The sequence below is a fragment of the Gorilla gorilla genome, chromosome X (assembly GCF_029281585.2).
Source record: "Gorilla gorilla gorilla isolate KB3781 chromosome X, NHGRI_mGorGor1-v2.1_pri, whole genome shotgun sequence".
In the NCBI taxonomy this organism is placed as follows: domain Eukaryota; kingdom Metazoa; phylum Chordata; class Mammalia; order Primates; family Hominidae; genus Gorilla; species Gorilla gorilla.
This window is the reverse complement of record NC_073247.2, coordinates 77,161,871-77,187,415: the sequence shown is the minus strand read 5'-3', so window position 1 is coordinate 77,187,415 and position 25,545 is coordinate 77,161,871. Positions and strand designations below refer to the sequence as shown.

Sequence of the window (25,545 nt, the reverse complement as noted above, 5' to 3'; positions counted from 1 at the left end):
CTTGTAAAGTTTGTGTCTTCTAGGCTGCAACAGTTCCACACCAAATGATGGTCATGCAAGGATTCCAATCAATCCCTGCCTCAGATTTAGACTCTCCTGATGACCCTGCCTTGGATCCCCTAGACCAGTCAGCCAGAGACTTCCATGCCCTTGCTAGGCAGTGCCATTATCCCTAATCATCAGGAAGGAGGATGAACAAAGAATTCCAAGTAGGCAGTTCATGGTGGCTCACGTCTGTAATCCCAGCACTTTGGGAGACTGAAGCTGGCAGGTCATTTGAGGTCTGGAGGTTGAGATCAGCCTGACCAATATGGTGAAACTGTGTCTCTACTAAAAATACAAAAAAAAAAAAATTAGTCAGGAGTGATGGTGCATGTCTGTAGTCCCAGCTACTCGGGAGGCTTAGGCAGGAGAATCACTTGAACCTGGGAGGCAGAGGTTGCAGTGAGCTGAGATCATACCACTGAACTCCAGCCTGTGTGACAGAGTGAGACAAAAAAAAAAAAAAAAATTCCAGTCAGCAGTTTCACATGACTAGAGGCTATGGGCTGATAAAACCATGAAAAACAGGGTGTGGAACAAGTTGGCTAAGACTGACTGAATCCAATATGGTGCTGGATTTGACCTAGGTTTCACCTAGGACCTCTCTATATACTCATTAACATACTAAATCACACACCCACCAGCACCATGACAGTTCTGAGATTACACTCATTTTTGGTGTAAAAATGAGTGGCACCACAGTTCTGAGAAATCTTCACCTTTTTCCAGGAATCTTCATAAATATTCTACTCCCTGGTTAAATAAACCCATAAAAGTAGAAGCTGAAAACTCTATTGTGTGACTGACTCTTGAATATGCCTGCACGCCTCTTTCTTGAGTGTGTACTTTTCACTTTGCAATAAATCTCTGTACTTTCAAAAAAAGAGAGAAAGAAATTAAAAACCCAATAAAGAACTTCAACAACAAAATTGATCAAGTAGAAGAATCTGTGAACTTGAAAATAATTGAAATTATCCAGTTAGAAAGACAAAAAGTAAAAAGAATGAAAAAGACTGAAGAAAGTCTGTGTGACTTACAAGATAGTATAAAAATATAATGTATACATTATAGAATTCAGAAGGGGCAGTGAGAAAAAGGAGTAGAAATCTCATTTAAAGAAATAAATGAAAGAAGACTTTCCAAATCTAGGGAGAAAAATGAACATCTAGATCCATGATGTGAAAAGAACCCCAAACAGGTCTTCACTGAGAACAATTATAATCAAATTGTCTAAAGTCAAAGATGAAGAAATCATTTTGAAAGCAGCAAGAGAAAAGTAAAATCTTGACATGTAGCGGATTCCTGTAAGACTATCAGTGGATTCCTCTACAGAAACCTTGCAATCCGGGAGATTTGGTCTGGCTCTATGCCCCCACCCAAATCTCACCTGGAATTGTAATAATCCCCATGTGTCATGGGAGGGACCCAGTGGGAGGTAATTCAATCATGGGGGTGGGTGTTTCCCATGCTGTTCTTGTGATAGTGAATAAGTCTCAGGAGATCTGATGGTTTTGTAAAGGGGAGTTCCCCTGCACATACCCTCTTGCCTGCTGCCATGTAAGACATGACTTTGCTCCTCCTTTGCCTTCTGCCATGATTGTGAGGCTCCCCAGCCACGTGGAACTGTATGTCAATTAAACCTCTATATAAATTATCCAGTCTTGGGTATGTCTTTATTAACAGCCTGAGAATAGACTAAAACAAACAAGGATGAAGAAATAATTTTGAAAGCAACAAGAAAAAAGTGAATCTTCACATGTAAGGGATCCTTGTAAGACTATCAGTGGGTTTCTCAACAGAAATCTTGCAATCCAGTAAAGAGTAGGAACACATATTCAAAGTCCTGAAAGAAAAAAAAAAACTGCCATCAAAGAATACTATATCCTGCAAAATTATCCTTTAAAAATAAAGAAGGGAAACCTTTTCCCAGACAAACAAAAACTGAGGGAGTTCATTGCCACTAGATCTGCCTTACAAAGAAATATTTATGGGAACTCTTCAAACTGAAAGAAACACATGCTAAATAGTGATATGAAAGCATAAAATAGAGATATATAGATTAATGCAACAATGTAATGGTGGTGCATAATTTACTTTTAGCCTTTATATAAAACTTAAAAGATAAAACTTTTTAATGGATACAAAATATAAAAAAGCAGATTCTGAGTACAGGAACACAAAGTGTGTGTGTGGGGGGGATGTAAAAGTATAGTATTTTTTGTATGATATTTAAGCTACATTGTTATCAACTGAAAATCAAAGGATAAAACTAGAATATATTTTATGCAATCCTCAAAATAACTGCCAGAAAACCTTTAATAGACACACAAAAGATAAAGAGAAAGCATCAAAGCAAATCACTACCAAAATAACTCATCAAATAGCAAAGGAAGAGGCTGGGTGTGGTGGCTTATGCCTGTAATCCCAGCATTTTGGGACGCCAAGGCAGGCGGATCACCTGAGGTCAGAAGTTCGAGACCAGACTGGTCAACATAGTGAAACCCTGTCTCTACTAATACAAAATTAGCCGGGCATGGTGGCATGAGCCTATAATCCCAGCTACTTGGGAGGCTGAAGCATGAGAATCACTTAAGCCCAGGAGGCAGTGGCTGCAGTGAGCCGAGATTGTGCCACTGCACTCCAGCCTGAGCAACACAGCGAGACTCTGTCTCAAAAAAAAAAAAAAAATATGGAAGAGAGCGAGATAGGAAAGAGAAACAAAACATCTGCAACATAGACAGAAAATAATTTAAAAATAGCAACAGTAAGTACTCGCTTATCAGTAATTACCTTAAATGTAAATGGATTAAACTCACCAATCAAAGGCAGAGTATGGCTGAATAGATTTTTTTCTTTATTATAGAAATCCATTGCTTGCTAATAAATAGATTTTAAAAAAACAGGATCTAGTAATATGCTGTCAATGAGAGTCACTTTAGATTTAAGGGCACACATAAGCTGAGAAGTGAAGGGGTGGAACAAATATTTCATGCAAATGGTCACCAAAAGAAAGCAGAAGTGGTCATACTTATATCAGACAAAATATATTTTATGTTTAAAACTCTAGAGACAAAGAAGGTCAACTATGTAATGATAAAAGGGTCAATTCAGCAGGAAGATAAAACAATTATAAATATATACACACCCAACATCTGAGAACCTAAATATATAAAGCAAATATCAACAGATCTGAAGACAGACATTGACAATACAATAATAGTAGAGGACTTCAATACCCCATTCACAATATCAGATACAGCATTCAGACAGAAAATAAATGAAGAAACATCTGGCTTGAAAAACATTACAAAACAAATGAAACTAATAGACATATATGGAACTTTCTACCCAACAGCAGAAGAATACACATTTTTCTCCAGTACACAGGGAACATTCTCCAGATAGATCACATGTTAGGTCACAAAACAAGCCTTAACAAATTTAATAAGATCAATGTCATTCCAGGTATATTTTCTGACTATAATGAAAAAAACTAGAAAGCAATAACTGCAATATATATGCTGTGGGAAACAAGAAAAGGATAACAAGGAAAGGATGAAGATTATCATCACTTCTACTCAACATGGTACTGGAAGTCCTAGCCAGAATAATTAGGCAACAGAAAGAAATAAGAGGCATCCCAGTCAAAAAGGAAGAAGTTAAATAATCTCTGTAGGTGAAAGACTTATACACTGTAAATTATAAAACATTGATGAAGAAAAATAAGACACAAATGAAAAGACATCCCATATTTTTGGATTGAAAGAATTAATATTGTTAAATGTTAAAATGTCCATACTACCCAAAGTGAGCTATAGAGTAAACGTAATCTCTATCAAAATCCATTGACATTCTTTACAGAAATGGAACACACTCCATAAATCATATGAAACCATAAAAGACCCTGAATAGCCAAAGAAATTTTGGGCAAGAGGAACTACGATGGAGGTATCACACATCTTGATTTAAAAATATATTACATGCTGGGTGTGGTGGCTCATGCCTGTGATCCCAGCACTTTGGGAGGCCGAGGTGGGTGGATCACCTGAGGTCAGAAGTTCAAGACCAGCCTGGCCAACATGGTGAAACCCTGTCTCTACTAAAAATACAAAAAAATTAGCTGGGTGTGGTGGCATGTACCTGTAATCCCAGCTATTGGGAGGCTGAGGCAGAAGAATTGCTTGAACCCAGGAGGCAGAGGTTGCAGTGAGCCAAGATTGTGCCATTGCACTTTAGCCTGGGCAACAAGAGTAAAACTCTGTCTCAAAAAACAAACAGATATATATATATGTATATACACACAAACATATATATATGTACAAACATATATATACACACAAACATATATATATAAACATATATATACACAAACATATATATATATATATATCAAAGGTATGGTAATCAAAACAGTATGGTACAAGCATAAAAACAAACATAGGCCAAAATAACAGAATTGAAAACAGAGAAATAAATCCACACCATTACAGTCAATTGATTTTCTACAAAAATGCCAAGAATGCACAATGGGGAAAAACAGTCTCTTCAATAAACAGTTATGGGAAAACTGAATATCCACATGCAGAATAATGAAGTTGGACTATTATCTCATACTATACAAAAACCAACTCAAATTGGATTAAAGACTTAAACATAAGATACAAAACTGCTGAATTTATAGAAGAAAACAGGAAAAACATCTTGACTTGGTCTGAGCAACGATTTTTTGGGTATGATCCCAGAGGCACAGGCAACAAAACCAAAAATAGACAAATGGGATTATGACAAACAAACAAAAACAAACAAATAAAAAAACAAAAAAAACAACTTCTGTACAGTAAAGGGAACAATCAACAGAGTGAAAAGGCAACATAAAGAAAAGGAGAAAAATATTTGCAAAACATATATCTAATAACGGATTAACATCCAAAATATATTGAGAACACTTGCAACTCAATAACAATGAAAATAAATAACTCAATTTAAAAATGAATAAAGGACCTAAATAGACACTTCTCTGGATAACACATATACTCAGCAGAAACCTTACAAGCCAGAAGGAACTGGGGTCCTATTTTTAGCCTCTTTAAACAGAATAACTGTCAGCCAAAGATATTTTTAAGCAGCAAAACTAAGTTTCATAAATGAAGGAGAAATAAAGACTTCAGACAAGCAAATGCTGAGGGAGTTTTTCACTACCAGACCAACCCTACAAGAAATGCTAAAGGAGTTCTAAAATTTGAAACAAAAGATAGATATGCGCCAGGATACCTTTGAGAGCATAAAACTCACAGGTCCTATAAAATAATAACACAATGAAGAAAACAAAACATCTAAGTAACAATCCTCATAATGATGAACAGTACCTCACATTTCAATATTCACATTGAATAAAATGATCTAAATGTTCCACTTAAAAGATACAGATTGACAAAATGTATTAAAAAACACAAACCAGCTGGGTGCGGTGGCTTATCCCTGTAATCCCAGCACTATGTGAGGCGAAGGTGGGCAGATCACTTCAGGTCAGGAGTTTGAGACCAGCCTGATCAACATGGTGAAACCCCGTCTCTACTAAAAATATAAAAACTAGCCAGGCATGGTGGTGCATATCTGTAATCCCAGCTACTCGGGAGGCTGAGGCAGGAGAATCGCTTGAACCTGGGAGGGAGAGGTTGTGGTGAGTTGAGACTATGCCACTGCACTCCAGCCTGTGTGACAGAGTGAGACTCTATCTCAAAAAAAAAAAAAAAATCACAAACCAAATATCTACTGTTTCAAGTGATTCACCTAACATGTAAAGATTCTTATAGACTCAAGATAAATGGGTAGAATAAGATATTACATGCAAATAGAAACTAAAAGCAAGCAGGAGTAACTATTCTTATATCATAGAATAGACTTTAAAGCAACAACAGTTAAAAAAAAAAGACAAAGAAGGTCATTATATAATCATAAAAGCATCAATCCAACAAGAAGATATATGTACTTAGCTCTGGAGTCCTCAGATTTATAAATCAATGAATAAACTTAAGAGAAGAGAAAGCAACATAATAATAGTGGGGAACTTCAACAATCCACTGACAGCACTAGACAGCTCACTGAAGCAGAAAGTAAATAAAAAAACACTGGACTTTAATTGCACTCTAGAGCAAATGGACCTAAGAGATATTTAAAGAAAATTCTACCCCCAAACTGCAGAATATACATTCTTCTCATCAGCACATGGAATATTCTTCAGTATAGACCATATGATAGGTCATAACACAAGCCACAATACATTTAAAAAAATCAAAATCATATCAAGTATCTTCTCAGACCACAGTAGAAAAAAACTAGAAATCAAGTCCAAAAGGAATCCTCAAAACTATACAAAAATGTGAAAATTAAACAATTTGCTCCTGAATGATTTTTGGGTTAAAAACGAAATCAAGATGTAAATGACATCCTAAAACTCAGACCAGTGGGCCAGCAGGGCCTCTGGGCTCAGCAGCTATGAAGGAGGGACCCACAACACCCCCTAAGGCAGGTCATTGCTAGAAGGCACTCATGAGGGGGTACTCCAAGCCCCTCTTGTATTTCTTCGAATAAAATCAGGGGGACAAGGGAAAGCCCCAAGGGTGAGGGCGGCAGGGAGACTCCTTCCTAGCCTATGGATTAAGGAAGAGTTGAGGAGGGGGCGGGTGCTGGGAACAGTAAACTAAGTCCAGAGCCCATCCTCACACACACATACACACCCACATTTCCTCCCTCTCTAAAATCTGCAGCAGAGACTATACAGAGGCCCCGTGTTCCAGCCCCCATCTCCTCTCCCTTTCTGTTGGTAGGAAGTTCCTAATGACCACTCTGCGTGATGTAGGGAAGCCAGGGCAAGACCTGATAACCTCTTTTCTCGATGATCTTCATATATCAGACCTGGATCCCAGAGACCGTGGAGTAGGGGATCTCAAACTTGACCCTAATAAGGGGCTGGCCCTCCACCTCCTTTTTCTCCACTCTAGGGAGGCCAAAGTAGGCTCACATCAGGTACTCCTTGCCCCCTTGGAAGGACTTAATACTTCAAATAACGATGTTTTTCTCCAGCACACACTTGGCGCTGCACACGCTGGTCTTCAGGTGCGGGGAGTCGGCATCGTTGGGTATGGGTACAGACATCTCCACACTATTGGCTACTGACTGTTTCTTAAACTGCCTCTTGGTCTTTTTTGTTTTTTTGTTTTTGTTGTTGTTTTGAGATGGAGTCTCACTCTGTCGCCCAGGCTGGAGTGCAGTGGCGCGATCTTGGCTCACTGCAACCTCTGCCTCCCGGGTTCAAGTGATTCTCTTGCCTCAGCCTCCCAAGTAGCTGGGATTATAGGCACGTGTCCACACCCAGATAATTTTTGTATTTTTAGTAGAGACGGGGTTTCACCATGTTGGCTAGGCTGGTCTTAAACTCCTGACTTCAAGTGATCCACCTGCCTCGGCCTCTCAAAGTGCTGGGATTACAGGAGTGAGCCTCCGCGCCTGGCCTGCCCCTTGGTCTTGACAATGATCTCCACAAGGCTGTGGGAGAACTTCCCAAGGACAGAGTCAATCCAGGTCAGTGGCTAGACCTGGGTGCTGAGGCAGTAGTACCTGAGCTCAAAGTCATCAATGGGCGAGATGGTGTGGTCATTGCCAAAGCACGAGAGCAACATGCTGGAATTTTACATCCTCCAGCTTTACCAATTTGTTCTTGTGGCAGCCAGTGAGCTCGAAGAGCATGGAGTCATTGAGGCCCAGCCGCAGCTCTGGCATTCCTGACAGAAACACCTTGAGCTTGATGGTGCCAAAGATCTCACTCAGCAAAATGCTTCCTTTGGCATTGACCAGCAGGTTGGCAGACTCTATGACATCAATGAAGACCTCGTTCTTCTTGTACTTGATGTGCTCGGAGCACCAGGACACAGCGTTGTTGATGGTGAGTGGCACCTGTGACTTGCCCCTTTGCAGCTTGTTGCTCTGCTGTGTGGTGTACTCCTGCAGGATCCTGCTGTTGGTGGTCTGCTAGAAGCCTAAGTCAATGAGCTTGTTCAGCAACTCCTAGGCAATGACAAAGTTGTCCTGGATGCTGTCCTAGTCTAGCTCCTTAAAGAGCGAGGTCTTTATTGATGTCATAGAGCCTGCCAAACAGCTGGTTGTATGAAGAAATACAAGAGGGGCTTGATATCCCCCTCGTGAGTGCCTTCTTACAATGACCTGACTTAGGGGGTATTAGGGGTCCCTCCTTCATAGCTGCTGAGCCCAAAGCCCCACTGGCCCAGTGCTCGGAGTTTTAGGATGTTGTTAAAAAGATGAATCTAACAAATAAGGAAAAAAAAAAAAAAGAGAAAATTTCCGTACTGCACAAAGCAATCTACAGATTCAGTGCAATTCCTATCAAAAAATACCAATATCGTTTTTCACAGAATTAGAAAAAACAATCCTAGGCCAGGTGTGGAGGCCGAGGCAGGCGGATCACGAGGTCAGGAGATCGAGACCACAGTGAAACCCCGTCTCTACTAAAAATACAAAAAAAAAAAAAAAAAAAAATTAGCCGGGCGCGGTGGTGGGCACCTGTAGTCCCAGCTACTCAGGAGGCTGAGGCAGGAGAACGGCGTGAACCCGGGAGGTGGAGCTTGCAGTGAGCCGAGATGGTGCCACTGCACTCCAGCCTGCATGACAGAGTGAGACTCCATCTCAAAAAAAAAAAAAAAAAAAGAAAGAAAGAATAAACAATCCTAAAATTCATGTGGAATCAAAAACAAACCTGAATAGTCAAGGCAATCCTAAGCAAAAAGAACAAATCTGGAAGCATCACATTATCTGACTTCAAATTACTCTACAAGGCTATAGTAATCAAAACAGCATGGTAATGGTATAAAAGTAGATACATAGACCAAAGAAAAAGAATAGATAACCCAGAAATGAAGCCAAATACTTACAACCAACTGATCTTCAACAAACCATATGAAAACATAAATTGGGAAAAGTACACCATATTCAATAATTGGTGCTGGGAAAACTAGACAGACACATGTAGAAGAAAGAAACTGGATCTCTATCTCTCACCATCTACAAAAATCAACTAAAGATGGATCAAAGACATAAATCTAAGACCTGATAACATAAAAATTCTAGAAGAAAACACAGGAAAAATACTTCTGGACATTGGCCTAGGCAAAGAAGTTATAACTAAGACCCCTAAAACAAATGCAACTACAACAAAAATAAATGGGACCTAATTAAACTAAAAACCTTCTGCACAGCAAATGAAAGAATCATTAGAATAAGCAGACAACCCATAGAATGGGAGAAAATATTTTTAAACTATTCATCTGACAAAGGACTAATATTCAGAACTACAAGGAACTCACACAAATCAGTAAAAAGAAAAACAATGCCATCAAAAAGTGGGCAAGTGATATGAGTAGACATTTCTCAAAAGAAGATATACAAATGGCCAACAAACATATGAAAAAATACTCAACATCACTAATTGTCAAGGAAATTCAAATTAAAATAACAATAAGGTATCACCTTACCCTAGCTAGAATGGCCATTATTAAAGTCAAAAAGCAAATAGATGTTGGCTTGGATGCAGTGAAAAGAGAATGCTTATACGCTGCTGGTGATAATGTAAATAGTACAATCTCTTTGAAAAATAGTTTGGTGATTTCTCAAATAACTGAAAGTAGATCTGCCATTCAATCCAGCAATCCCACTACTGGGTATCTATCCAAAGGAAAATAAGTCATTATATCAAAAATATACCTGCACATGTATGTTTATCACAGCACAATTCACAATTGAAAAGATATAGAACCAACATAAGTGCCCACCAACAAATGAGTGAATAAAGAAAATGTGGTACCTGTATATCATGGAATACTACTCAGCCATAAAAAGAATAATAAAATAATGTCTTTTGCAGCAACTTGGATGCAGCTGGAGGCTATTACTCTAAGAAAACTAACTCAGGAATGGAAAACCAAATATCGTATCTTCTCACTTATAAGTGGGAGCTAAGCTATGGGTATGCAAAGGCATACAGAGTAGTATAATGGACACTGGAGTCTCAGAATGGGGTAGATTGTGAGGTTAGTGATGAGAAACTATTACCTGGTACAATGTCCACACTCTAGTGATGGGTGCACTAAAATTTCAGACTTCAGCACTATACAATTCATCCATGTAACCTAAAAACACCTGTACCAAGAAAACTATTGAAATATATATATATATATTTTTGGTTTTATATATATAGTTACATATATATAAATATATATAGAACAAAATTTAAAAAATACAAATGCCCAAGAAGTATAAGAAAAGGTGCTCAAAATTATTAATCAGGAAAATGCAAATCAAAAGCACAATGAGATAACACCTCACACCTGTTAGAAAGGCTATTATCAGTATGATGAACTATAACAAGTTTTGGGCAGGAAGTGAAGAAAAGAGAACCTTTGTATACTGTTGGGAGAAATGGAAATTGGAACGTTTTATGGAAAATAGTATGGAGATTCATTTCAAAATTAAAAATAGAATTACCTTACGATCCAGCAATCTCACTTTTGAGTACATAGGCTAAAGAAATAAAATCAGTATCTTGGAAAGAAATCTGCAATCCAATGTTCATTTGAGCATTATTCACAATAGCTGAGATAAAGAGAAAACCTTAATGTCCACTGATGGATAACAGGATAATGATAATGTGAGATCTGTCTATTTATCTATCTAATAATAATAATATGATATATATAGATAATGTGAGAGAGGTGAGATGTGAGATATATAATGGAATATTGTTTAGTCCTATAAAAGAAAAAATCATTTTATTTGTGACAACTTGGATGAATCTGGAGGGCATTATTCTAAGTTAAATAAGCAAGATGTAGAAAAATATATGCCCCATGATCTCACTTATATGTAGAATCTAAAAATGTCAAACTCACGGAAACAGAGAGTTGAAGAGTGGTTACTGGGGGCTGGAGAGAGGAAGATGTGGGAGGATGTCTGTCAAGGGGTATAAAGTTTTAGTAATAATAAAAGATAAATAAGTTCTGGTGATCTAATGTACAACAATATCACTATAGTTAACAATATTGTATCATATACTTGAAATTTGCTCAGAGGGTAGATTTCTAGTGTGCTCATCACACATAAAAATGATAACTATGTGAGGTGATGGATATGCTAATTAGCTTTTGTGGTGAATATTTTACAATGTGTGTGTACATATATATATGAATATATTATATCAAATATATATATATAATCATGAAGTTGTATGCCTTAAATGTATATAACTTAAAAATGTTAAATATACCTAAATAAAGTTGGAAAAAATAAAAGATGTTAATATAACCTGCAGAATAATCTCTATGAAAATAACTCAAAAATATAATAAAAGAGATAACAAGAGATTAAAATGGTACACTAGAAAATCACTATTCAACACAAAATAAGGCAGTATTGGAGGAAAAGAGTAACACAAATAATCATAATACATATAGGAAATAGAAAGCAAAATAGCAGAAGTCCTTCAAAATCAGTAATTACATTCAATGTAAATGAAAACTCTCCAATTAACAGACACAAATTGGAAGAATGAATTAAAAGACATGATCCAAATAAATGCTGTCTGCAACAGACATACTATAGGTTAAAAGGCACAAATAGGGTGGAAGTAAAAGAATGGAAAAAGATATGCCATGCAAACAGTAGCAAAAAAAGAGCTGGAATGGCTATACTAGTATCAAATAAAATACACTTTGAGAAAAAAATGTTACTAGAGAAAAAAAGTGGCACTTTATAATGATAAATGGATCAACCAGTCAAGAAGACAATGAAATTATAAATATATATGTACCTAGTAACACAGCCCCAAAATACATAAAGCAAAACCAGACAGAACTGAAAGGAGAAACCAACAATTCAACAATAATATTTGAGGTCTTTAATACTCTCTTTCAATAATGGAAATACCAACTAAGCAGAAGATTAATAATAAAACAGGTGATTTCAACATTTCTACAAACCAACTAACCACAACAGAAATCTACAGAACATTACATCTGACAGCTGCAGAATGCTTATACTCCTCAAATACATATGGTAATATGTTAGGGCATACATAAGCCTCAATAAATTTAGAAAGATTGAAATAATATAAATTATGTTCTCTCTAAAATGAAATTAAATATAAAATTAATAATGAAAGGAAGTTTGTAAAATTCAAAAACATGAAAAATATGTGGAAATCAATCAGATGATTCTAAATAATCAGTGGCTCAAATCAGAAACCACAAAGGAGATTAGAAAATACTTTGAGATTAATCAAAACCAAACCACATTATACCAAAATTTAGGAAATGCATCAAAACTGTGCTTAAAGAAAAGTTTTCTACCTATAAAAACTGACATTAAAAATAATAAAAATGTCAAGTCAATAACCTAGCCACTCACCTTAAGAAACAAACAAACAAAATCACAACAAAAGAAACTAAACTCAAGGAGAATGAAGAAAATAATAAATATTAGAACATAAATAAATACATATAATAAAACAGAATAAATCAATAAAAAGTAGTTTGACAAAATCAATAAAATTGACAAACCTTGGCTAGATTGGCAGAGATTAAAAAAGGAGACATAAATTACTAAAATCAGGAATAAAAGGGGATATTACTGCTGAACTTACAGAAATAAAAATTATTATATGGAAATGCTATAGTATGAATATTTGTATTCCAACCAATTATATAATTTAGACAAAATGTCCAAATTCCTAGAAAGACAAAATACTAAAATGGACTCAGGAAATGACTTGAAATCTAAACAGACCTATAATAAGTAAAGAGATTGAATTCATAATCAAAAAACATAAGAACCCAGTTAGGAAGTCAAAGTATCCCAGGGAAGCTCAAGGCTAAGAACAGCTGCATTGAAATAGGTATGAAAATGCTTTTAATTTTATCCATATCAGGCCCTCTCTCAGGTTAACACATCTCCCATTGGGAGCAAAAGTCCAACATACATTTTCTCCTTTGAGAGAGTAAGAAAATAGTAGAACATATATCTAACATTCTGACTTTTGGGGAAGCTGCTGTTTTTGTCTCACCTGACTAAAACAACTTATGGGAAACAGGAATAATTTGGATGGTTAGGAGCCACTAAGAAAAAAGAGGGCCCAGCAGCTGTGGCAGCACCAAAGAACTTGTAACAACACAGACAGAAGCTGATACAGCCTGGCAAAACTGGGAAAAAGCAACTAGCTCATGGCTTCAGCAGTGGGAGAAGAGAAAGGTGAAATGTATATTCAATGGTCTGGCTTCTCGGGGAGCTGCCTAAAGAGACTGGTTTCTGTCTTGCGTGACTTAGAGTGGTGACAAGAAACCAGCATATTTTGAATGCCTGGGAGACACTGAAAACAAAAGAATGCGCAGTGGGAGACACATATACAAAAGAGAAGGTGATGTAATGACAGAACAGGGAAAGATGCAGCTACAAGCTTAGGAATGCCAACAGTCACCAAAAGCTGGAGAGGCAAGGAAGAGATTCTCTCTTATAAACTCCGGAAAGAGTGCAGCCCTGCCAACACCTAGATTTCAGACTTCTGGCCTCCAGAATTGTGAGAAAATAAATTTCTATTGACCGAGTTTGTTACAGCAACCTCAGGAAATGAAAATAAGAAACGTTCTGAAAGCCCACTAATTCACTTTTTATTTTTTAAAAGGAATCACAGATGACATAAACAAATGGAAAAACATCCCATGCTCATGGGTGGGTAGAATCAATATTGTGAAAATGACCATACTGCCAAAAGCAATCTACAAATTCAATGCAATTCCCATAAAAATACCACCATCATTCTTCACCATTTATTTTAGATTCAAGGGGTATTGTGCAGCTTTGTTACATGAGTATATTACATTATGCTGAGGTTTGGGGTATGTTTAATCCCATCACCCAGGTAGTGAGCATAGTACTCAAGAGTTAGTTTTTCAACCCTTCCCCACATTTCTTCCTCCCTCTTCTAGTAGTCCCCAGTATCTGTTGTTCCCATCTTTATGTCCATGAGTACTCAATGTTTAGCTCCCACTTATGTGTGAGAACACATACTCTTTGGTTTTCTGTTCCTGCATTAATTCACTTAGGATAATGGCCTCCAGAAGTATCCATGTTGCTGCAAATGAAATGATTTTATTCATTTTTATGGCTGTGTAGTATTCCATGGTGTTTATACACCATATTTTCTATATCCAATCCACCATTGATGGACAACTAGGTTGATTCCATGTCTTTGCTATTGTGAATAGTGCTACAATGAACATGCGAGTGCATGTGTCTTTTTGGTAGAATGATGTGTTTTCTTTTGGATCCCAGTAATGGGATTACTGGGTCAAATGGTAGTTCCTTTTTAAGTTCTTTGAGAAATCTCCAAACTGCTTTCAACAGTGGCTGAACTAATTTACATTCCCACCAACAGTGTGTAAGCAAGAACCTGCCTTCTAAGGTCAAGCTATGCTTCTTTCAAGCTACACAACTTCAGGGATGTCTTTTAAGTTCTCTGAGCAAATAAAACATTGCTTTTAATGTATCTGATTAATGAAGTTTTTTATTCTATTTTATTTTATTTTATTTTATTAATTTTTTTGAGACGGCGTCTCGCTTTGTCCCTCAGGCACAGTGGCGTGATCTCACTGCAAATTCCACCTTCCCCGTTTAAGCAACTCTCGTGCCTCAGCCTCTCGAGTAGCTAGAATCACAGGCGCCTGTCGCTACGCCCGGCTAAGTTTTGTATTTTTTAGTAGAGATGGGATTTCACCATGTTGGCCAGGCTGGTCTCGAACTCCTGACCTCATGTGATCCACCCGCCCCGGCCTCCCAAAGTGCTGGGATTACAGGTGTGAGCCACCGTGCCCGGCCTTGAAGTTTTTAAAAATGTGGTAATACCCAGTGCATAATAGGGTGAAGAAATAGGCACCTGAATATGCTCTTGGTGGCATTTTATTATATTTTTAATAGGCAATTGAATCATATTTATTATGGTGGATTGGAAAAATAGCCAAGTTCTTTTGATCTTTTTTTCTTCAGTGTTATAATTAACCACATCATTTATTTAATTTTTCTAAGGTAGAGCTTTTTATATTTTATTTATTTATTTATTTTTTATTTCAATAGGTTTTTGGAGATCAGGTGGTGTTTGGTTATATGACTAAGATTTTTAGTGGTTATTTCTGAGATTATTCTTTTTTTAAAATCCTGAATTATTTGAGTATAAATTGTTTTTTTATTATTTTATTTATTTTTTATTATGCTTTTAGGGTACATGTGCACAACGTGCAGGTTTGTTACATATATATACATGTGCCATGTTTGTGTGCTACACCCATTAACACATCACTTAACATTAGGTATATCTCCTAATGCTATCCCTCCCCGCTACCTAGACCCCACAACAGGCCCTAGTGTATGATGTTGCCCTTCCTGTGTCCATGTGTTCTCATTGTTCAATTCCCACCTATGAGTGAGAACATTTGGTGTTTGGTTTTTTGTCCTTGCGATAGATTGCTGAGAATGATGGTTTCCAGCTTCATCCCTGTCCCTACAAAGGACATGAACTCATCATTTTTTATGGCTGCATAGTATTCCATGGTGTATATGTGCCACGTTTGCTTAATCCCGTCTATCATTGTTGGACATTTGGGTTGGTTCCAAGTCTTTGCTATTCTGAATAGTGCCACAATAAACATACGTGTGCATGGGTTTTATAGCAGCATGATTTATAATCCTTTGGGTAAATACCCAGTAATGGGATGGCTGGATCAAATGGTATTTCTAGTTCAAGATCCCTGAAGAATCGCCACACTGACTTCCACAATGGTTGAACTAGTTTACAGTCCCACCAACAGTGTAAAAGTGTTCCTATTTCTCCACATCCTCTCCAGCATCTGTTGTTCCCTGACTTTTTAATGATCACCATTCTAACTGGTGTGAGATGGTATCTCATTGTGGTTTTGATTTGCATTTCTCTGATGGCCAGTGATGATGAGCATTTTTTCATGTGTCTTTTGGCTTCATAAATGTCTTCTTTTGAAAATTGTCTGTTCATATCCTTTGCCCACTTTTTGATGGGGTTGTTTTTTTCTTGTAAATTTGTTGGAGTTCATTGTAGATTCTGGATATTAGCCCTTTGTCAGATGAGTAGGTTGCAAAAATTTTCTCCCATTCTGTAGGTTGCCTGTTCACTCTGGTGGTAGCTTCTTTTGCTGTGCAGAAGCTCTTTAGTTTAATTAGATCCCATTTATCAATTTTGTCTTTTGTTGCCATTGCTTTTGGTGTTTTAGACATGAAGTCCTTGCCCATGCCTATGTCCTGAATGGTATTGCCTAGGTTTTCTTCTAGGGTTTTTATGGTTTTATGTCTAACATTTAAATCTTTAATCCATCTTGAATTAATTTTAGTATAAGGTGTAAGGAAGGGATCCGGTTTCAGCTTTCTACATATGGCTAGCCAGTTTTCCCAGCACCATTTATTAAATAGGGAATCCTTTCCCCATTGCTTGTTTTTCTCAGGTTTGCCAAAGATCAGATTGTTGTAGATAGGTGGTACTATTTCTGAGGGCTCTGTTCTGTGCCATTGGTCTATATCTCTGTTTTGGTACCAGTACCATGCTGTTTTGGTTACTGTAGCCTTGTAGTATAGTTTGAAGTTAGGTAGTGTGATGCCTCCAGCTCTGTTCTTTTGGCTTAGGATTCACTTGGCAATGCAGGCTGGTTTTGGTTCCATATGAACTTTAAAGTAGCTTTTTCCAATTCTGTGAAGAAAGTCATTGGTAGCTTGATGGGGATGGCATTGAATCTATAAATTACCTTGGGCAGTATGGCCATTTTCATGATATTGATTCTTCCTACCCATGAGCACGGAATGTTCTTTCATTTGTTTGTATCCTCCTTTATTTTGTTGAGCAGTGATTTGTAGTTCTCCTTGAAGAGGTCCTTCACATCCCATGCAAGTTGGATTCCTAGGTATTTTATTCTCTTTGAAGCAATTGTGAATGGGAGTTCACTCATGATTTGGCTCTCTGTTTGTCTGTTATTAGTGTATAAAAATGCTTGTGATTTTCATACATTGATTTTGTATCCTGAGACTTTGCTGAAGTTGCTTATCAGCTTAAGGAGATTTTGGGCTGAGATGATGGAGTTTTCTAGATTTACAATCATGTCATCTGCAAACAGGGACAATTTGATTTCCTCTTTTCCTAATTGAATACCCTTTATTTCTTTCTCCTGCCTGATTGCCCTGGCCAGAACTTCCAACACTATGTTGAATAGGAGTGGTGAAAGAGGGCATCCCTGTCTTGTGCCAGTTTTCAAAGGGAATGCTTCCAGTTTTTGCCCATTCAGTATGATATTAGCTGTGGGGTTGTCATAAATAGCTCTTATTATTTTGAGATACGTCCCATCAATACCTAATTTATTGAGAGATTTTAGCATGAAGGGCTGTTGAATTTTGTCAAAGGCCTTTTCTGCATCTATTGAGATAATCATGTGGTTTTTGTCGTTGGTTCTGTTTATATGCTGGATTACATTTATTGATTTGCATATGTTGAACCAGCCTTGCATCCCAGGGATGAAGCCCACTTGATCATGGTGGATAAGCTTTTTGATGTGCTGCTGGATTCGGTTTGCCAGTATTTTATTGAGGATTTTTGCATCGATGTTCATCAGGGATATTGGTCTAAAATTCCATTTTTTTGTTGTGTCTCTGCCAGGCTTTGGTATCAGGATGATGCTGGCCTCATAAAATGAGTTAGGGAGGATTCCCTCTTTTTCTATTGATTGGAGTAGTTTCAGAAGGAATGGTACCAGCTCCTCCTTTTACCTCTGGTAGAATTTGGCTGTGAATCCATCTGGTCCTGGACTTTTTTTGGTTGGTAAGCTATTAATTATTGCCTCAATTTCAGAGCCTGGTATTGGTCTATTCAGATTCAACTTCTTCCTGGTTTAGTCTTGGGAGAGTGTATGTGTCGAGGAATTTATCCATTTCTTCTAGATTTTCTGCTTTATTTGCCTAGAGGTGTTTATAGTATTCTCTGATGGTAGTTTGTATTTCTGTGGGATCGGTGGTGATATCCCCATTATCATTTTTTATTGCATCTATTTGATTCTTCTCTCTTTTCTTCTTTATTAGTCTTGCTAGCAGTCTATCAATTTTGTTGATCTTTTCAAAAAACCAGCTCCTGGATTCATTGGTTTTTTGAAGGGTTTTTTTGTGTCTGTATTTCCTTCAGTTCTGCTCTGATCTTAGTTATTTCTTGTCTTCTGCTAGCTTTTGAATGTGTTTCCTCTTGCTTCTCTAGTTCTTTTAATTGTGATGTTAGGGTGGCAATTTTAGATCCTTCCTGCTTTCTCTTGTGGGCATTTAGTGCTATAAGTTTCCCTCTACACACTGTTTTGAATGTGTCCCAGAGATTCTGGTATGTTGTGTCTTTGTTCTCATTGGTTTCAAAGAACATCTTTATTTCTGCCTTCATTTCATTATGTACCCAGTAGTCATTCAGGAGCAGGTTGTTCAGTTTCCACGTAGTTGAGCGGTTTTGAGTGAGTTTCTTAATCCTGAGTTCTAGTTTGATTGCACTGTGGTCTGAGAGACTGTTTGTTGTGATTTCTGTTCTTTTAGATTTGCTGAGGAGTGCTTTACTTCCAACTATGTGGTCAATTTTGGAATAAGTGTGGTGTGGTGCTGAGAAGAATGTATATTCTGTTGATTTGGGATGGAGAGTTCTGTAGATGTCTATTAGGTCTGCTCATGCAGAGCTGAGTTCAATTCCTGGATATCCTTGTTAACTTTCTGTCTCATTGATCTGTCTAATATTGACAGTGGGGTGTTCAAGTCTCCCATTATTATTGTGTGGGAGTCTAAATCTCTTTGTAGGTCTCTAAGGACTTGCTTTATGAATCTGGGTGCTCCAGTATTGGGTGCATATATATTTAGGATAGTTAGCTCTTCTTGTTGAATTGATCCCTTTACCATTATGTAATGGCCTTCTTTGTCTCTTTTGATCTTTGTTGGTTAAAGTCTGTTTTATCAGAGAGTAGGATTGCAACCCCTGCCTTTTTTTTGTTTTCCATTTGCTTGGTAGATCTTCCTCCATCCCTTTATTTTGAGCCTATGTGTGTCTCTGCACGTGAGATGGGTTTCCTGAATACAGCACACTGATGCGTCTTGACTCTTTATCCAATTTGCCAGTCTGTGTCTTTTAATTGGGGCATTTAGCCTATTCACATTTAAGGTTAATATTGTTATGTGTGAATTTGATCCTGTCCTTATGATATTAGCTGGTTATTTTGCTCGTTAGTTGATGCAGTTTCTTCCTAGCCTCGATGGTCTTTACAATTTGGTATGTTTTTGCAGTGGCTCGTACCATTTGTTCCTTCCCATGTTTAATGCTTCCTTCAGTAGCTCTTTTAGGGAAGGCCTGGTGGTGACAAAATCTCTCAGCATTTGCTTGTCTGTAAAGGATTTTATTTCTCCTTCACTTATGAAGCTTAGTTTGGCTGGATATGAAATTCTGGGTTGAAAATTCTTTCCTTTAAGAATGTTGAATATTGGCCCCCACTCTCTTCTGGCTTGTAGAGTTTCTGCCAAGAGATCAGCTGTTAGTCTGATGGGCTTCCCTTTGTGGGTAACCCGACTTTTCTCTCTGGCTGCCCTTAACATTTTTTCCTTCATTTCAACTTTGGTGAATCTGACAATTATGTGTCTTGGGGTTGCTCTTCTCAAGGAGTATCTTTGTGGTGTTCTCTATATTTCCTGAATCTGAATGTTGGCCTGCCTTGCTAGATTGGGGAAGTTCTCCTGGATAATATCCTGCAGAGTGTTTTCCAACTTGGTTCTATTCTCCCCGTGACTTTCAGATACACCAATCAGACATAGATTTGGTCTTTTCACATAGTCCCATATTTCTTGGAGGCTTTATTCGTTTCTTTTTATTCTTTTTTCTCTAAACTTCTCTTCTCGCTTCATTTCATTCATTTGATCTTCCATCACTGATACCCTTTCTTCCAGTTGATCGAATTAGCTACTGAGGCTTGTGCATTCATCACGTAGTTCTCGTGCTGTGGTTTTCAGCTCCATCAGGTCCTTCAAGGACTTCTCTGCATTGGTTATTCTAGTTAGCCATTTGTCTAATCTTTTTTCAAGGTTTTTAACTTCTTTGCCATGGGTTCAAACTTCCTCCTTTAGCTCGGAGTAGTTTGATCTTCTGAAGCCTTCTTCTCTCAACTTGTCAAAGTAATTCTCCATCCAGCTTTGTTGCATTGCTGTTGAGGAGCTGCATTCCTTTGGAGGAGGAGAGGTGCTCTGATTTTTAGAATTTTCAATTTTTCTGCTCTGTTTTTTCCCCATCTTTGTGGTTTTATCTACTTTGGTCTTTGATGATGGTGATGTACAGGTGGGGTTTTGGTGTGGATGTCCTTTCTGTTTTTTAGTTTTCCTTGTAACAGTCAGGACCCCCAGCTGCAGGTGTGTTGCAGTTTGCCGGAAATCCACTCCAGACCCTGTTTGCCTGGGTATCAGCAGTGGAGGCTGCAGAACAGCAGATATTGGTGAACAGCAAATGTTGCTGCCTGATCGTTCCTCTGGAAGTTTTGTCTCAGAGGAGTACCCGGCCGTGTGAGGTGTCAGTCTGCCCCTACTGGGGTGTGCCTCCCAGTTAGGCTACTTGGGGGTCAGGGACCAACTTGAGGAGGCAGTCTGTCCATCCTCGGATCTCCAGCTGCATGCTGGAGAACCACTACAGTCTTCCAAGCTGTCAGACAGGGACATTTAAGTCTGCAGAGGTTTCTGCTGCCTTTTATTTGGCTATGCCCTGCCCCCAGAGGTGGAGTCTACAGAGTCAGTCAGGCCTCCTTGAGCTGTGGTGGGCTCCACCCAGTTCACACTTCCCAGCTGCTTTGTTTACCTACTCAAGCCTCAGCAATGGTGGGCGCCCCTCCCCCAGCCTCACTGCTGCCTTGCAGTTCGATCTCAGACTGCTGTGCTAGCAATGAGCGAGGCTCTGTGGGTGTAGGACCCTCTGAGCCATGCGTGGGATATAATCTCCTGGTGTGCTCTTTGCTAAGACTGCCAGAAAAGCACAGTATTAGGGTGGGAGTGACCCAATTTTCCCGGTGCCATCTGTCACCCCTAGGAAAGGGAATTCCCTGACCCCTTGTGCTTCCCAGGTGAGGTGATGCCTCGCCCTGCTTCAGCTCAGGCTTGGTGCACTGCACCCACTGTCCTGCACCCACTGTCTGACAATCCGCAGTGAGATGCACCTGGTACCTCATTTGGAAATGCAGAAATCATTCATCTTCTGTGTCGCTCACGCTGGGTGCTGTAGACTGGAGCTGTTCCTACTCGGCCATCTTGGCTCCACCCTTTCTGAGATTTTTCATGCACTCATCATCCGAGCAGTGTACACTGTACCCAGTGTGTAGTCTTTTGTCTCTCACCCCCCTCCCATCCTTTCCTCCAAGTCCCCAAAGTCCATTGTATAATTCTTATGCCTTTGCATCCTTATAGCTTAGCTCTGACTTATGAGTGAGAACATATGATGTTTGGTTTTCCATTACTGAATTACTTCACTGAGAATAATGGTTTCTAATTCCATCCAGGTTGCCACAAATGCCATTATTTTGTTCCTTTTTTTGTGTGTGTGACATGGTCTCACTCTGTCACCTAGGCTCGAGGCTCAAGTGCGGTGGCATGATCTCAGTTCACTGCAACCTCTGCCTCCTGTGTTCAAACAATTATCCCACCTCAGCCTCCCGAGTAGCTGGGACTACAGGCATGCACCACCACACCCAGATGATTTTTGTATTTTTTGGTAGAGAAAGTGTTTCACCATGTTGACTAGGCCAATGTTGAACTCCTGATCTCAGGTGATCCACCTGCCTTGGCCTCCCAAAGTGCTGGAATTACAGGCATGAGCAACCGCACCTGGTCTCGTTCCTTTGCATGGCTGATTACTATTCTATTTTTTATATATATATATATGCATTTGAGCTGGTTCCATATTATTGCAGTTGCGAATTGTGCTGCTATAAACATGTGTGTGCAAGTGTCTTTTTCATATAATGGCTTCTTTTCCTCTGGATACATATAGAGTAGTGGGATTGCTGGATCAAATGGTAGTTCTGCTTTCTATTTTGGCTTTATTTCTGAGTTCTCTATTCTGTTCCATTGGTCTATGTGCCTATTTTTATACCAGTACCATGCTGTTTTGGTGATGATGGCTTTATGGTATAGTTTGAAGTCAGATAATGTGATGCCTCCAGATTTGATCTTTTTGCTTACTCTTGCATTGGCTATGTGGGCTCTTTTTCAGTTCCATATGAACCTTAGGATTGTTTTTTCTAGTTCTGTGAATGATGGTGGCATTTTGATGGGAACTGCATTGAATTTGTAGATTGCTTTTAGCAGTATGTTCATTTTTACAATATTGATTTTACCCATCCATGAACGTGTGTGTGTGTGTGTGTGTGTGTGTGTGTGTGTGTGTTTAGATGGAGTCTCACTCTGTTGCCCAGGCTGGAGTGCAATGGCACTATCTTGGCTTGCTGTAACCTCCACCACTCAGGTTCAAGCAATTCTCCTGCCTCAGCCTCCCAAGCAGCTGGGATTACAGGCACCTACCACTACGCCTGGCAAATTTTTGTATTTTTAGTAGAGATGGGGTTTCACCATGTTGGCCAGTCTGGTTTTGAATTCCTGACCTCAGCTGATCCACCCACCTCGGCCTCCCAAAGTGTTGGGATTACAGGCGTGAGCCACCACACCCAGCCAGTATGTGTTTTCATTTGTTTGTGTCATCTATGATTTCTATCAGCAGTGTTTTGTAGTTTTCCTTGTAGAGGTCTATCACCTCTTTGGTTAGGTATATTCCCAAGTGTTTTTTTTTTTTTCCAGCTATTGTAAAAGTGGTTGTGTTCTTGATTTGATTCTCAGCTTGGTTGCTGATGGTGTATAGCATAGCTAATGATTTGTGTACATTAATTTTGTATCCTGAAACTTTGCTGAATTCATTTATCAGTTCTAGCAGCTTTTTGGAGGTGTCTTTAGGGTTTTCTAGGTATACAATCATGTCATCAGCAAACAGTGATTGTTTGACTTCCTCTTTACTGATTTGGATGCCTTTTATTTCTTTCTCTGGTCTGATTGCCCTGGCTAGGACTTCCAGTACTATATTGAATAGAAGTGGTGAGAGTGGGCAACCTTGTCATGTTCCAGTTCTCAGGGGGAATAGAAATCCCATTAGTTTGACACTGGAGTATTCACTTTTTCCTTATGAAAGACCCACAACTGGCTCTTCAAGATTTACTTTGAAATCTCATTTCAACCTAGCTCTGACCATCAACGCTGAAACCATTATTTCACCTATATGTCCAAATCAATAAAGCCTCTCCATAAAGAAAAAAAGCAGCAGCAGCTCAGTGGCTTGTTGTACTGCCAGAGAACCTACAGTACTCCAGTGAAACACCAGAGGGAGCAAGACACTATAAGCTCCTGAAAAAGAAACTGGCAAGATTCACTAATAAGGAAATTAAACGCACAAACCCAGAGAAGATGTATCTCTTCTAAAAATGTGAGAAGCCCTCAGAATCTCTAACCAGGCTGAGCTAGTAAAGATCTTCCCATTTACAAAGACATCCCATAAAGACTAGAAGAGGTAGCTGCTTTTTCATATATAACAATGACAACAAAAGGCTGAGCACAGTGGCTGATGCCTGTAATACAAACACTTTGGAAGGCTGAGGCAGAAGGATTACTTAAGGCTGAGTTCAAAAGCAGCCTGAGCAACATAGTGATACCTCCATATCTACATAAAATAAAAATAAAAATAAAGAAAAAATAAAAAGGAACATGAAGAAACAGAGAAACATAGCCCAATCAAAATAGCAATATAAATCTCCAGACACTGATCCTAGAGAAATGAAGACTTATGCATTATCTGACAAAGAATTCAAAGCAATCACTTAAAAGAAGTTCCATACACTACTTGAGAACACACACAACTAAATGATAAGGAACAAATCAAGAATATCAACAAAGAAATAGAAATTATAAAAAAACAAAAACAAACAAAAAAAAAACGAGGCTGGGCTTGGTGGCTCACGCCTGTAATCCCAGGACTTTGTGATACCGAGGTGTGTGGATCACTCGAGGTCAGAAGTTCAAGACCAGCTTGGCCAACACGGTGAAACCCCATCTCTACTACAAATACAAAAAAATTAGCCAGGCATGGTGGCATGTGCCTGTAATTCCAGTTGTTTGGGAGGCTGAGGCAGAAGAATCACTTGAACCCAGGAGATGCAGCTTGCAGTGAGGCGAGATCGCACCACTGAACTTCAGCCTGGATGAACAAAAGAATTGAATTAATACTATTGCTTTTCACATATATATGTATGTGTATATATATATATGTGTGTGTGTGTATATATGTGTATATATATATACACATATATATAAATATATGTATATATAATAAAATATAATATATATTATATATAATAAATATATATTATAAAATATAAATATATATGTATATATATATGTGTATATATATATTTTTTGAGATGAAGTCTTGCTCTGTCGCCCAGGCTGGAAGGCAGTGACATGATTTCAGCTCACTGCAACCTCCACCTCCTGGTTCAAGTGATTCTCCTGCCTCAGCCTCCCAAGTAGCTGGGATTACAGGTGTCTGCAACCACGCCCGGCTAATTTTTGTATTTTTAGTAGAGACAGGGTTTCGCCATCTTGGCCAGGCTGGTCTTGAACTCCTGACCTCATGATCCACCCTCCTCAGCCTCCCAAAGTGCTGGGATTACAGGCATGAGCTATCGCGCCCAGCCTAAAAATATATATTTTTTATTTCAATAGCTTTTGGGGTACAAGTGGCTTTTGGTTACATGAATGAATTGTATGGTGATGAAATCTGAGATTTTAGCACACTGATCACCTGAGTAGTGTAAATTGAACCCAACATATAGGTTTTTATCTGTTAGTCCCCTCTTACCCTCATGCTTCTGAGTCTCCAAAGTCCATTATATCACTCCATATGCCTTTGTGTATGCATAGCTTAGCTCCCACTTATAAGTGAGAACATACAGTATTTGGCTTTTCATTCCTGAGTTACTTCTCTTAGAATAATGGCCTCCAGCTGCATCCAAGATGCTGCAAAAGACATTATTTCATTCTCATTTATGGCAGAGTAGTATTCCGTGTTGTAGACATATCAATTTTTTTTTTTAATTCTTTTGAGATGAAGTCTCATTCTGTCACTCAGGCTAAAGTGGAGTGGTGTGATCTTGGTTCACTGCAACCTCCATCTCCTGGGTTCAAGAGATTTCCCTGCCTCACCCTCCTGAGTAGCTGGGACTACAGGCATGTGCTATCATGCCTGGCTAATTTTTGTATTATTACTACAGAGGGGGTTTTGCCATGTTGCCC

At 38.5% G+C, this 25,545-nt stretch overlaps 1 protein-coding gene and 1 pseudogene across 2 annotated transcripts in view; both read right to left on the bottom strand.

Moving 5' to 3' along the window:
- The window catches only part of ZC3H12B (zinc finger CCCH-type containing 12B), a 477,685-nt gene that overhangs the window by 30,448 nt on the left and 421,692 nt on the right, over positions 1–25,545 (bottom strand). The window lies entirely within an intron of this gene.
- LOC101135806 (AP-1 complex subunit mu-2-like) lies at positions 1,835–8,181 on the bottom strand (annotated as a pseudogene).